Below are 14,541 nucleotides of genomic sequence, written 5' to 3'. Positions count from 1 at the left end.
TCTGATTGCGGCAGAGCGAGGCCCCAGATGGGCAGAGCATTGCCCCCTGATGGGCATGCCAGGTGGATCCCGGTCGGGCGCATGCGGGAGTCTGTCTGACTGCCTCCTCGTTTCCAGCTTCAGAAAAATACAAAAAAAAAAACCAAAACAAACAAAAAAAACCCCAATAATATGCACAATCACATGCCCACCAGACGCAAATGGTACTTTGAAAGAGACAATATCAGACACATTCCTACACGATGAGAACCAAGAAACTGGGTATACTGAGGACACCAAGACATCAGCCTTGGAAAGGTCATACCCAGTATTTTTATCCACAGACGTTGTTCTCAAACTCGAGTCTAGGGTGTGCGCTCGTGGACTCACTATCCCCAGTGTACAAGCACCAAGGATTCTACTGCCGGGTTGTCCGGCCCCACTGGAGACAGAGAACCCTGAGGCTCTGTAGAAAGCTTTTAGAAGCAAATAAAGAGCCCTGAAAATTGCTACGCCAACATTTTTGGATCAAAAATGACGTAAGGTATAGACAGTTTCTACCCAAAGCTTTCAGATTAGGACTTATATTTTATTATTTGTCTCCTCTTCTTATTACTTCTATACTTTCCTTTGTGTGAGTCAAGGTATCAGATTGTAGAATGACGGCCATCCTCCCTCTCTTTCCGTTCTCTCAGCTGTCTGTTCTCCTATAAACCCTCGGAGTCCCCAATGCACCCATCTCAGGCGATTGCGATGGCTGCCGACTTTTCCAACCCACAAATCTGCCATTTGACCTTAAACCCCTCTAATAAGACCCCCTAACGAATCTATATGTCTGAACCTTGCACTGCCAACCATTAGCTACTGTTCCTGAAATCCACAAAAACATCAACAAAACTGCAGGAAGATCATGGATAAAGAGAGCAGAAACTCATTCTCCTGGCCGCTCTAGGCCGCCTATGAAACCGCAGACAAACTGGTTCCAGTTTCTTTTTTTAATTGTGTGGGTGATTATTCTCAAACTCCTTGGGCTCCTCCCTCGGCTGATATCCAGATGATGAAATATGGCTGTGTGCTGTTAACTCAAGCCAACATCCAGTGGATGAGACGCATCGAGGAGGCACAAAAGTCACTGAGGTCCACCGTGGTCTTGCATCTTAGTTTGACCACAAGAGCAGAGGGAGGAATTATAATGAGGGAAATAGGGCAGTCCTAGCTTAGCTGTGCTGTAATCATGAGAGTCGAGATATCAGCAGCCAGCACCAGTGATGGACACACCACCTTCCGATCCACAGCTGAACTCAACAAGATTTCTTAGGAAAATAGTGAATGACTGAAATTGCTACCCTGATCATAACGCAGTCGGTTTGGCTGCAGATCTGCCCCCTGATCGTTTCCGGCCAATCAGCAAGCCGAAAAACAAAAAAAAAAGTTCCGCAAACAGAGGGTTTTCCCTCTATAAACCCTGTTTTGCCCGTCTGGTGACAATTTCTGTACCACTGATCTCTCTTACATATAAATAAATGTCAGCTGTGCCTTAAGCGAAATTCAATGCTTCCGAGATAGTCTTTGACAACGGTGATGTCAACATCTAAGGCAGGGAATACAAGCAGGGAAGTTGATTTGGAAAGAGGTTCAGGTTCGGAGCATAGAGTTTGTGGTGCTTGTAGGACACATAGCAGGCAATCAATTAAATAAAAGGACAGCTAAGGACAAAGCAGAAATGAGGCCTTGTTAGCACAGAAGAGGTGTGGCAGATTTTGTAATAGGTGACTTAGAGAAACCCTCCTGGTGGGCGGATGGTGGGTGGTGAGTTTCAGCCAATGGGAGGCATGGAGGTAGGGCCGGTGTGCTGATGACTATCTGAAGATGTTTGGTGGTGGTGGGAAGGTGTGACGAAGCTTGAGATGGGGAAAGATGGAAACTTTTGTATAGGACTGTCGGAAAGCTAAGGAGAAGCTGGTGGAGCAGTCGAGGTTGGCGTCCACACGGGGCGATGTAGGACACCCCAGCAGAGGGGCCACGGCTCTGGAGGCAGTCAGGGCTGAGTTTAAGTACTGACTTTTCTACTCACCAGTTATCTGACATTGGACATCTCACACCTTCTGAGCCTTGGTCTCATTTGTAAAGGGAGGTAATTATTCCCCTGCCACAGAGAGTTGTGGGTATCAGGAGAGATGATGCACGCTGAGTGATTGGCACGGTAACCAGGACACAGGCAGTGGCCACAAGTGGGATCTACTACTAAGAGATTGAGAGAGAGCGTAATTGACTAGCCAAGTCCAGGTGCGGAAGGGTGGGGCCAAGCACATAGCTGAAGGCATTTGCCCTCAATGGTGGTTCTGAAAGATGTCCACAAATTCTTTGATACCTGTAAGCCAGGCCAGCAGTCGCCGCTGTCATCACGGCCATTCCCATGCAGGTTCCCACTGGACTCGGGCAGACGGTAAAGAAACAGTGGAGCCAAAGAATGGTGGGCCATTCCTTTATTAAAGTCTTGCACCGGCCAATGAGCAAACAGGCAGGGAAAACACTTCCCTTTCACTCAAGGGCTCCCAAAGCCGCTGACGCATTCTCCAGTTCCACAACCAGGAGAGTCTTCTCCGGTTCCTCCTAGAATCAAAGACCCTCAAAACCTCAGTAGGGCTCACAAAGTCACAAAGTCCCTCAGCTCTGGTTCCCCATCTGGACACCTCCTCCTCTCTGCACAAACTGGCTTCTTCTTCAGCACTCTGCATTCTCTCTGCTCTCCCTGCAAAACACAGCTTCTCCCTCTCTCTCCTACTCCTTCCCTTTTCAAAACGTTCTGGCGCAAAAAAACCTCTCCTCCAGCAAACATTAGCAAGACAATGGCCCTTCCCAAGCAGGAAGATAATCTGTAATTTCACAGATCACAGATACCTGGCGCTGCCCAGCCCACGATGCAGACTATAAGCGAACAAACATAAAAATCACATTTTACAAACTTATTTGACCAACAATACCCCTTCCTTCAAAAGATGGAGCCTAACTCCCCTTCCTCTGGGTGGAGGTGGTACTTAGTGACTCCCCTCTGACTAATAGGATGTGGTAAAAGTGGCGGTCTGAAACCTGGAGAGTAAATTGTAAAAGGTATTGCAACTCCTTTCCCGCTCATTCCCTGGGGCCCCTCAGTCTGGGGACGCCAGCTGGTCTTTGGTGAGGACACGCAAGCCGTCCTGTGGAAAGGCCCACGTGGTGAGGCGTGCAGGGTTCCTGCCAGCAGCCCTGTGAGCCGTCCATCCCCAAAGCTGGTCCTCTAGCCCCAGCCCAGCTTCCGAAGGGGGCAGCCCAGCCGGTACCCCGACTGCAATCCTGCGCAAGAGCCTCCCAGCTAGACTCCGTCCAGACCCCTGACTCGTGGAGACAGTGAGGTTAATACATGTTTGTTCTTTCATGCTCCTCAATTTGGGGGCGATGTGTTACACAGCCACAGAAAACGAAAACCACCTCTTCCTCTGAGTCAGAAGAACATTGGAGAATGACAGGTAGAGACACACATGGTATGGGAAAGAGAGAAGTTTAGACGCCCGATGGTCTCTCTTTCCTCTGTGAAATTAACATACAAGGGATGTTATCTGCTGGCGATGAGAAAGGGCATCGACTAGGAACACAATGACTGATGTTTTCTCTTGTCCTTTTTTTTTTTTTTTACAGAGACAGAGAGAGGGATAGATAGGGACAGACAGACAGGAACGAAGAGAGATGAGAAGCATCAACCATTAGCTTTTCGTTGTGACACCTTAGTTGTTCATTGATTGCTTTCTCATATGTGCCTTGACCATGGGCCTTCGGCAGACCGAGTAACCCCTTGATCGAGCCAGCGACCTTGGGTCCAAGCTGGTGAGCTTTGCTCAAACCAGATAAGCTCATTCTCAAACTGGTGACCTCGGGGCCTCAAACCTGGGTCCTCCGCATCCCAGTCCGATGCTCTATCCACTGCACCACCGCCTGGTCAGGCGTGCCTGCCTTCTTTTATGCCAAACCCAACCACAGTCATCACACTTGCTATTAAAACTAGATCAGACTCCACCCCAGGTATGAAATTCAGGGCACTGCAGCCTGTCTGAGCCGGCCTGAGACTGCCTTCGTAGGCAATCGGCCGATGAGAGAGCTCGGGCTAGGCTGGCTCAGACTCCTCTGGGGAAGGTACTCCCTGCTGTCAACAATAATTTGCAACAGCTCTGCTGAGTCTGGCACGTTACTTATGAAGAGGGACACAGCATCAGAGGAAAGTATTTTAAGAGAAAACCCAACAGGTCTTATATGTATTGGGCAACAAGCGTTTTGCAACAAGGGGGAAAGGCGCAGGCTGGGACTGCCCCTCCCTGTGAAGTTACACCACTTTGCAGCTCCCTACACCCCAAAGGCCCGCCAGGAACTGAGTCGCTGTGCCGCTCGCAGAAGGACAACCCTGCTCTCCTCCGAAGCTTAACTTCTCTCTGCACTGAATTCTTTTCGCAAGTTGAAAAAACTGATACTCTCCTGCAAAACTGGTGCCTTCTCCACCTTACACAGTACAGGCCGTTCGTTTATTCATCCCTTCTCTCACTCAGCCTTTTGATTACTTGGTAACTCACCGTTGAGTGCCTCCTCGACAATGGGACAGGTGTGTGTTAAGTGTTGGAAGGAAGGAGCTGAATACTCCTCGGCCCTGAGAAGCCGCAAAGTGGCCTGCCGACACACGGTCAAGATCAAGACGTGTTTGTTGAATGAATGATAATTCCTGCCCTCAATGGTCATCCTGGGCCAGTAGGGGAAGGAAGCATGTCAACAAATAATTAATTGGCCCCAGCCAGTTGGCTCAGTGGTAGAGTGTCGGCCCGGCTTGTGGAAGTCCCAGGTTCAATTCCCACTGGGCACACAGGAGAAATGCCCATTTGCTTCTCCACCCCTCCCCCTCTCCTTCCTCTCTGTCTCTCTCTTCCCCTCCTGCAGCCAAGGCTCCATTGGAGCAAAGTTGGCCCAGGCGCTGAGGATGGCTCCATGGCCTTGGCCTCAGGCACTAGAATGGCTCCAGTTGCAAGAGAGCAACGCCCCAGATGGGTAGAGCATCGCCCCCTGGTGGGCATGCCGGGTGGATCCCCGTCAGGCACATGCAGGTGTCTGTCTCTCTGCCTCCCTGCTTCTCACTTCAGAAAAATACAAAGAAAAAATTAAATAAACAAACATAATTAAAACAAAAATGGTTTTAATGAACTAGTAAAGGGATCAATAAAGTATTATAAATGTAAAGATTGTATTTACTTGGAAGTTAGGGATGGTTTGATAGAATAGGTAGCATCTATTTGACCTTGAAGATTAAACAAGAATCTTTCAGGAATGTTAAGTAGGGAAAGTCTTTGCGTGCAGACCAGAACTACTGATAGCCCCGATTTTTAGCAGGATTCTCTTCACTCCAGTCTAGTCCTAATTTGCTAATATAAACATTAGCAACTATTTTTCTGGGCTTCAGTCTTGTGAGCTTATTTTTGCTTTTGTTCCCTGGGCAGTGAGAGGTTAGCAGAGTTAGATGCAAAACAGTTCTACAGAAGAGATGATTTTTTGACAGAGTGGCAAAAATTTATTCAAGGGAAAAACATTAAAAGAGGATGTAGTCTCAGTTTCTTCCTGAGAAATATTTTAATTTCTCGTCATTTCTGAGCAAGACGGAAGATATTCTTCCTAAAAATGGTCTCCCTATTACCTCTAAATGTTCCTCTCTGCCCCCTGGCTGAGAACCCAGAAGCACCTCTGTCCCATGGCAGACGTGTGTATACTATTGTCTGCTCCCTTGGAGCGGTCCGGGAGACTGTCAGATATCGTACACTCGAACCCAGATTGGCAGAAGGACCTGAAACAGCCGAATGTAGTTTTCTACTTTGTCAGTTTCAATTCATTAGGGATTATAAATATTAAGACGCTTCTTAATTGCATGGCAGCATGGAAAATCGTATTGCCTGAGAGCGTGGAACCTGATAAATCAACAGTCCTCCAAACTGGGATTGGGAAAGAGCTCCCATTTGTAGCAGGGAACGGATTGCAATCCTGACACTAAAATGTTTTAATGAGCAAGTTCAAGCATTTTGTTTCAAGAAGCTTCTGGTCTAACAAGACCTGCCACTGTCGCCAATGCTAGCTGGTACACGGCCCCCGTGAAGCCGTGGAACCTGTTCCACTGCCTGTGAGCTGCTCTGACAGCCTCAGGGGACATGGGAAGGGCACAGGAGGAAGACTGGGAAGCAGGAGGAGACGGGGCGGCCAGACCTCTTCCAGTTCAGCTGAGAATCCTGGACGCCACCTCACTTGCTCCTCACTCAGCTTTGCAATCAAATTTTTATTCTCCCCAGCTTGTAGCCATTGTTGCCTTTCATTGAGGTTAATGGTTGATGGGTATTTTTCTACATAACTGCAGTTTCAAACTGATTAGCAGGAATTCAAAAGGCAAAGCCAAGCACCATTTCCATGACTCGATTTGTGCTAAAAAGGTTTTTATTACCCACCAAGCCAGGCAGTGGGAAGTCAGAACTGTACGACTGTCTAGCGATTTGTTTTGTTTTGTTTGGGGGTGGGGTGGGGGTGTAAAACTATTCTCCGAGACTAATTTGTCTTTGCCGGCCATTTATTTCACACAGGCTCACTGCAGGGACATCACAAGCCAACAGCATCCATGTGATGTCTCTTAATAAGACAGTTAAAGAAATAACACATTACAAAGCCACAGTAGCGTAATTATACTATTATTCCAGGTAAAGGGAGGTGAAAGAAATAATGTCCACGTTTAGCTGAAATGGGCCTGTTTCTACACGCGGGCGCTCGGGAGAGCCAGCTTTGACTAGCCTTGGGCTGACTGCCAGCTGCAGGCACACAAAGAGAAGTCCCTTGCTGCTAGAGCACATTGCCAGGGAACAACGTGCGGGTGGGCAGGATGCCTCCTCTGAGGGGCCCCTGCTCGGAGTATCACCACTGTCTATGACGGGAGCTGATGCTCCCCTGACTTCGGAGAGATAGGTTCGCAAAGTGCACTTTGCCCAGACAGAAACTCTTTAATGGTTGTCACAAACTCAGTATTTACAGTCTAAGTACTCCATAGAAAGCCAATCCTATAGATCCGTGGTCGGCAAACCGCGGCTCGCAAGCCACGTGCGGCTCTTTGGCCAGCTTAGGAGTACCCTAATTAAGTTAATAACAATGTACCTACCTATACAGTTTAAGTTTAAAATATTTGGCTCTCAAAAGAAATTTCAATCGTTGTACTATTGATATTTGGCTCTGCTGACTAATGAGTTTGCTGACCACTGCTATAGATAATACGTATAAGATGGCTGTCGTTGCTTCTCTGCAGGGTCCCTAGCCATCGAACTGCTGATAGTTTACCAATAACAGATAAGATGATGACACCCTGATACAACCTACTCCATTCTTATATCCAAACCACGTCACTTCTAAACACAAATTTTTGTTGTCTTTGCCACAACAGGTGAATTAAAACAACTTCGCTGAAGTCATAAACAAGTGGCTTTGGAGTCCTGATAAACCAAAAAACAGCATCTAGGTAACACCATTGCTTCTCTACAACTTTCTGGATAATTTAAGATTTGAGTTAATACCGATTCTTCAAGAACTGAAAGATCATCTTTAAAAAAAAAAAATCAAGGCCTTTCCCACATTCTCCCTCATGTGCTTCCACATCAGCAGGGTTCTGCAAGCAAAGAGGTTTGGGAAAATGAGGACCACCAAACAGAGCTCAGCGGGTTTCCTGAGGACAGGGACTCTCAGATGCCTTCCTGTGGCGGTGGGCGTGGAGGCTCTGCAAGAGGACGTGTGCAACACAGTGTTCTCCGGCCCTGAGACCACAGGAGTCATTTTTGGATGAAGGGCCATCCAGTGGGGCCCATGTCCCACAGGCCATACTTGGGGAAATATGGCTGCTCGACTGTCATTGTTATTGTTGAACTCGACTGTCACTGTTATTGTTGAACTCGACTGCCATTGTTATTGTTGAACTCCACTGTCATTGTTATTGTTGGACACCCACATTGTTAACGGAGCACAGGACGCTGTAAGGAGACCCCAGGGAAGCAGCAGCATATTCGTAAGGACTGGATCTGCCCTTCCCACAGTATCCACCGAGTACTTACTGGGACAAAGGTTCCGGCCCCACCCCTTCCAAAACAGAAGGGCCTGCCCTCACTCCTTCTGAGCAGTGTATGTTGGAACAGAAGTGACCTATCAGGGACACATGTCAAACCCTTTGAACTCCTCACCCCCGCTTCAAAGCAAAAGGAATTTGATATCCCCGTTGCCTACCAACATTCTGCTGTTACTTCTTACAACCACTAATCAGAACCCCTTGGAAATAAGGGTTTTTATTGTTTTGTTTTGTTTTATTTTAATTGAGGTGAAATTCACATTAACATAAAATTAACCATTTCAGTTACAAGGAGTGCGTTCACAGTGCTGTGTAACCAGCACATCCTTCTACTTTCAAGGCATTTTCACCACCCCAAAATAAAACCTCAGACCCCTAACATTTACCGCCTCCTCCCCCGAGCCCCTGGGAACCAGCCAATCAGCTTTCTGTGTCTACTGCTTACCTGTTCTTGGTTTTTCATATAATAATATCCTATAACCCACGACCTTTTGTGTCTGGCTTCTTCCAATTACCATGTTTTCTTTACGTTCATCTATGTTCTAGCACATACCAGCACTTCATTTCTTTTTATGACTGAATAATATTCCATTGTACAGATATACCATATTTTGTTTATCCCAGGGGTAGTCAACCTTTTTATACCTACCGCCCACTTTTGTATCTCTGTTGGTAGTAAAATTTTCTAACCGCCCACTGGTTCCACAGTAATGGTGATTTATAAAGTAGGGAAGTAACTTTACTTTATAAAATTTATAAAGCAGAATTACAGCAAGTTAAAGTTACCAAGTACTTTATGTTGGATTTTCGCTAAGTTTAGCAGAATAAATCTTTACTAAACAACTTACTATAATTAAATCTATCTTTTTATTTATGCTTTGGTTGCTCCGTTACCGCCCACCATGAAAGCTGGAACACCCACTAGTGGGCGGTAGGGACCACCAGGTTGACTACCACTGGTTTATCCATTCCTCCCTTGATGGACTTTGGGTTGTTTCTACCTTTTCGCTACTAAGAATAACACTGTTATGAACATTCATATATAAGCATTTAAGTCTGAGCACTTGTTTCACTTCATTTGGGAATATATACCTCAGAGTGGAATTGTTGGGTCATAGAAATACAATTTTGCCACCACAACTTCGTGGTACCCCTGAAAAGAAAGTCAAATCGCTCAAATGATTTTGCTGGCTTGAGACATAGTGTTTAACACATCTGAAAAAGATGCGTATAAAAGGCACTACCCACAGGAAGCTTAGACAATGAATTACCGAAGCAAGGTTCTTCTGTACAGACAAATCACACCTGTTTGTCCTATGAATAACTCATTTTCAGTGAGTCATCTGAGTTTCAGTTTCTCAGTCGTACAGAGTTTCTGTTGTCTTCTCGGCCAATAAGCGTTTATCAAAGACAATGAGTAGAGATGCCTGTTGGGAGCTCCATTATTGGGATGTGCTGTATTCGTGTGAAAGCAGAAAATAATGAGGAAGGCAAGAGGTTGACACCAGCACTAGATCAGCTCATTCTGCAAAGATTTCCAAGCATCCAGAGCTGGTTTGCAGCCAAGGAAGGCACTTCCTTTGAGAGTACATCTCTGAGAAGAGTTCATTATTGATTAAATATTGTTGAATACACTGAAAACATAAAATCCAAGCACAGTAATTAAGCAGAGAAGTCAGGCTTACTTCTCACTTTCCGTGCCTGTTTCCAAATGCTTAAACGAAGCTTCATTCCCAAACCATTTTTCATATAAGGGCATTAAGAAAACCTTGGCTCTCCTCTACTTATTATGTGTGACACTGAGTTTATGGAGCTTACATTTCTCTCTGGGAAGACAAGAATCAGGTCTATCACTAAAGGAACCATTGGGATTGTCACTTAAGCAAATCTACATTCTAAAGGGGAATGACTTGCTTATTGCTGTTATTGGCAGTAAAAATAAGCAGCAATTCTTTTCTATTTCAATTTCAACTGAATTTAAGGTGTTGCAAATAACGCGGACATATGAGCTGAGGAGATGAATATATTAATCACGATGCAGTGGGCCAGGCTTTATGATAACAGTAGTAAATCTTGGGATTGGCACATCTCAATCTGATGTCGCTATGGTAAATGACATGGAGATAGCTGATTTAAGATTGGCAGCAGGGGCCCTGGCCGGTTGGCTCAGCGGTAGAGCGTCAGCCTGGTGTGCGGGGGACCCGGGTTCGATTCCAGGCCAGGGCACATAGGAGAAGCGCCCATTTGCTTCTCCACCCCCCACCCTCCTTCCTCTTGTCTCTCTCTTCCCTTCCCGCAGCCAAGGCTCCATTGGAGCAAAGATGGTCCGGGCGCTGGGGATGGCTCCTTGGCCTCTGCCCCAGGCGCTAGAGTAGCTCTGGTCTTGGCAGAGCATCGCCCCGGAGGGGCAGAGCATCGCCCCCTGGTGGGCAGAGCGTCGCCCCCTGGTGGGCGTGCCGGGTGGATCCTGGTCGGGCGCATGCGGGAGTCTGTCTGACTGTCTTTCCCCGTTTCCAGCTTCAGAAAAATACAAAAAAAAAAAAAAGATTGGCAGCAGGACCTGGCAGATTATTGTCCTAGAACCTATGTGTGACCTTCCCTAACCCAGACGGGGCTAGTTTTCCGGTTCTTGTACCCACTGACACCTCAAAGGGCAGAGGGAAGTCCAGACCGACACCAGAGTCCGCAGCGGCAGGCCGCGCAGAACGAGAAGGCGTGCTGGTTTCCACGGGGCAGAGTGAGCCGATCTGGCCTGCCGATGGGACTGACGTGGCGAGAGGCGGACCTGCTGCGGAATGCGTCCGCTGCGTTCATCTTTGGGCAACTTCTTTAGTCGTCACCCTCTTTTTATCCTCCCAACATTAGAGCTCTAGATTCTGACCTAAAATTCTGTAAGATAAAATTTTTTGTTCCACGTTTGAACAATATATATGTTTGAATAATAAAGGTAACACATAAATATATGATCAAAGTACACAAAATACACAGAGTACAGAACAAAAGAATGAAAGCTTTTAAAAAACTTACTGTAGGCCCTGGCTGGTTGGCTCAGTGGTAGAGCATTGGCCTGGCGTGTGGAAGTCCCGGGTTCAATTCCCGGCCAGGGCACACAGGAGAAGCGCCCATCTGCTTCTCCACCCCTCCCCTTCTCCTTCCTCTCTGTCTCTCTCTTCCCCTCCCACAGCCAAGGCTCCATTGGAGCAAAGATGGCCCGGGCGCTGGGGATGGCTCCATGGCCTCTGCCTCAGGCACTAGAATGGCTCTGGTCGCAACAGAGCAATGCCCCAGATAGGCAGAGCATCGCCCCCTGGTGGGCATGCCGGGTGGATCCCGGTTGGGCGCATGCGGGAGTCTGTCTGACTGCCTCCCCGTTTCCAATTTCAGAAAAATATGAAAACCAAAACAACAACAACAAAAAACTTACTGTAATTTTTTAATTGGTTGATTTTAGAGAGAGAGGGAGAGCATGCATGTTTGTGTGTGTGTGTGTGTGTGTGAGAGAGAGAGAGAGAGAGAGAGAGAGAGAGAAACATCGATTTGTTGTTCCACTTATTTATGTGTTCATTGATTGATTCTTGTATGCTCCCTGACCGGGGATTGAACCCGCAACCTTGGTGTATTGGGACAACACAACACTCTATCCAACTGAGCTACCTGGCTAGGGCCAAAAAATGAAAGCTTTCTGTTTGACTTGCTCCCCTACCCCCCACCCTCCAATTCCATTTCCCTTCCATGGATGAGCACTATTAGCAGCTGGGTGTATACCTTTCTAAAGTATATAGTTGCAGATACAAATAAAGGGACAGAGATATCAAAGAAGACCACATACTAGGCGCTAAATAATAAACTATATTGGAACTACTTTTCAGAGTTGGTCTCAAAACAAGAATCCAGATTATCTGTCAAACATCTGGAGAAATTGCTGCCTATTGGAATTTTAATATACTCTCCTCCACAATCAGGTCATTTCTGAATTAGTATATTCTGGAATGCTCCTGTGTCACCTGCCAGACCATAAGCTGGGAGGAGATATACAAATAGATACCACTATGGCAAGGAAAATTTATGCAGAACCCCATATGCTAAAGTATTAGTATCCATTTTTAAATCTTAAATCAGAGCTCAAGGACACGTGCCTGTCAGTAAATCAAGGGAAGTTGGGGGGAAACGTTGAGGAAAAAGGGTCTGGGAGCCCGTGTGAAGTGCAGGGGAGACTCCGACTCTGGTTCGACAGGCCCGCACATCTTCATTAGTCATCTGTGCTGTGTCAGCACTGGGTGTCTGGAAACGGGAGGTGTGGTTCCTGTCTCCAAAGGGCTTACCGTCAACTGAAAAACCAGACTGGTTGGACAGAATGGAATCAGATAATAAAGGCTTGCACAAAAGCTAGATAAAGTAACAACAGCCACTAAAGGTACTCTTGCACAAAGGAGTGATATGATAAACACAAGTTAGAAGAACCCGTCTTTGCTCCCTTCCACCCCTTCATTTCCATTGATGACTAACGCCCCAGCTGAAGGCTTTCATGTCCTTGACTATCGCAATGATACAGTATTCAGCCACCTACCCACCTGACTCCCTCCCAGGTCATCCTATTCACTGCCACCAGAACGAGTTTCCAAAGGGCCAGGAGGGCCCCTCTCTGCTCAACAGTTCAAAACGTCTTCCCTTTGACCACCAAATAGTCTGAACTTTTAGTGCAAAATTCAAAGTCCTCCCATAATCTATGCCAACCTCCTTCCTGACTTATGTCCCATTTCCTAATATGAACCCATTGCTCTATTGAAATTGAGCTCCTCACCATTCTCCAAACCTCTGCACCCTTCCCCCATCTCCACAGGAAAGCAGTCAGGGGAACCAGTCAGGATGCTGCTGCCCTGGTCGAGGGATAGAGGGGAGAGTGGGGACGGAGGGATAGTGGGGATGGAGGGGAGTGTGGGGATGGAGGGGAGTGTGGGGATGGAGGGGAGAGTGGGGATGGAGGGAGAGTGGGGATGGAGGGGAGTGTGGGGATGGAGGGGAGTGTGGGGATGGAGGGGAGAGTGGGGATGGAGGGAGAGTGGGGATGGAGAAGAGTGGGGATGGAGGAGAGAGTGGGGATGGAGGGGAGAGTGGGGATGGAGGGGAGAGTGGGGATGGAGGGAGAGTGGGGATGGAGGAGAGTGGGGATGGAGGAGAGAGTGGGGATGGAGGGGAGAGTGGGGATGGAGGAGAGTGGGGATGGAGGAGAGTGGGGATGGAGGGAGAGTGGGGATGGAGGGGAGTGTGGGGATGGAGGGGAGAGTGGGGATGGAGGGAGAGTGGGGATGGAGAAGAGTGGGGATGGAGGAGAGAGTGGGGATGGAGGGGAGAGTGGGGATGGAGGGGAGAGTGGGGATGGAGGAGAGTGGGGATGGAGGGGAGAGTGGGGATGGAGGGGAGAGTGGGGATGGAGGGAGTGTGGGGATGGAGGAGAGTGGGGATGGAGGGGAGAGTGGGGATGGAGGGAGTGTGGGGACGGAGGGAGAGTGGGGATGGAGGAGAGTGGGGATGGAGGGAGTGTGGGGATGGAGGGAGAGTGGGGATGGAGGAGAGTGGGGATGGAGGGAGAGTGGGGATGGAGGGAAGAGTGGGGATGGAGGGAAGAGTGGGGATGGAGGGGAGAGTGGGGATGGAGGGAGAGTGGGGACAGAGAGGAGCGCAGATACAAATCTCAGCACAGATCACTGACTGGTTGAATGTAGGGTTTGGGGGGGGGTGAATCAAAGGTAACTGTATTGGTTTGTACGCAACACTTAGAATTCTTATTCCAAATCATTCTGGTTGTTGGAGGTTCCTATTTATTTCACACCGCTGTGTAACTTGGGACTGCATATAATTAATAATTTCTCCATACTTTTGGTCACTAATACATATTTATTAAAACACAAGCATCGTAAAATACTTTACTTTGGGAGCCAGACACACTCTGCAGTTGTGGGAGTAAATATTCTGCCTCCCACATAAACTATATGCATTTAGTAAGGATCCTTTGGTTCATTACCAGTGTGGTCTGCAGTAAAGGCTCATGAGAGTATCTTGTGAAAACCGAGGGGAGAAACTGAGCTGGGTCTCGGTAACAGCTGGAGCCAGGCATCTGCCCCAGCTCAGGACTCGGATTTATCCATCTCTCTTCTCCTCCTTGGCTGTGGTCTCTGCTCTCTGTCACTCAGATCATCTTCCTGCTCTTCTGACTCCACCCATGTGAACGTGACTGAGGGCAGGTCAGCTGTGAACGTGACCGAGGTCAGCTGAGCTCAGTGTTACCAACTACAGTCCAGGCACCCAGAGCGGCAGCGAACCCACTCAGACTCCACTTCAAATTCTCAGGAAAGAAAACCGAGTTAGCAGGAAAACCAGAGCCCTGCGTCCCCTGACCAGTGCTTCCTTCTCTA

Source organism: Saccopteryx bilineata, chromosome 7 (assembly GCF_036850765.1).
Source record: "Saccopteryx bilineata isolate mSacBil1 chromosome 7, mSacBil1_pri_phased_curated, whole genome shotgun sequence".
NCBI classification, from domain to species: Eukaryota; Metazoa; Chordata; class Mammalia; order Chiroptera; family Emballonuridae; genus Saccopteryx; species Saccopteryx bilineata.
The sequence above is the reverse complement of the archived record's forward strand: the minus strand, read 5'-3'. Positions refer to the sequence as shown.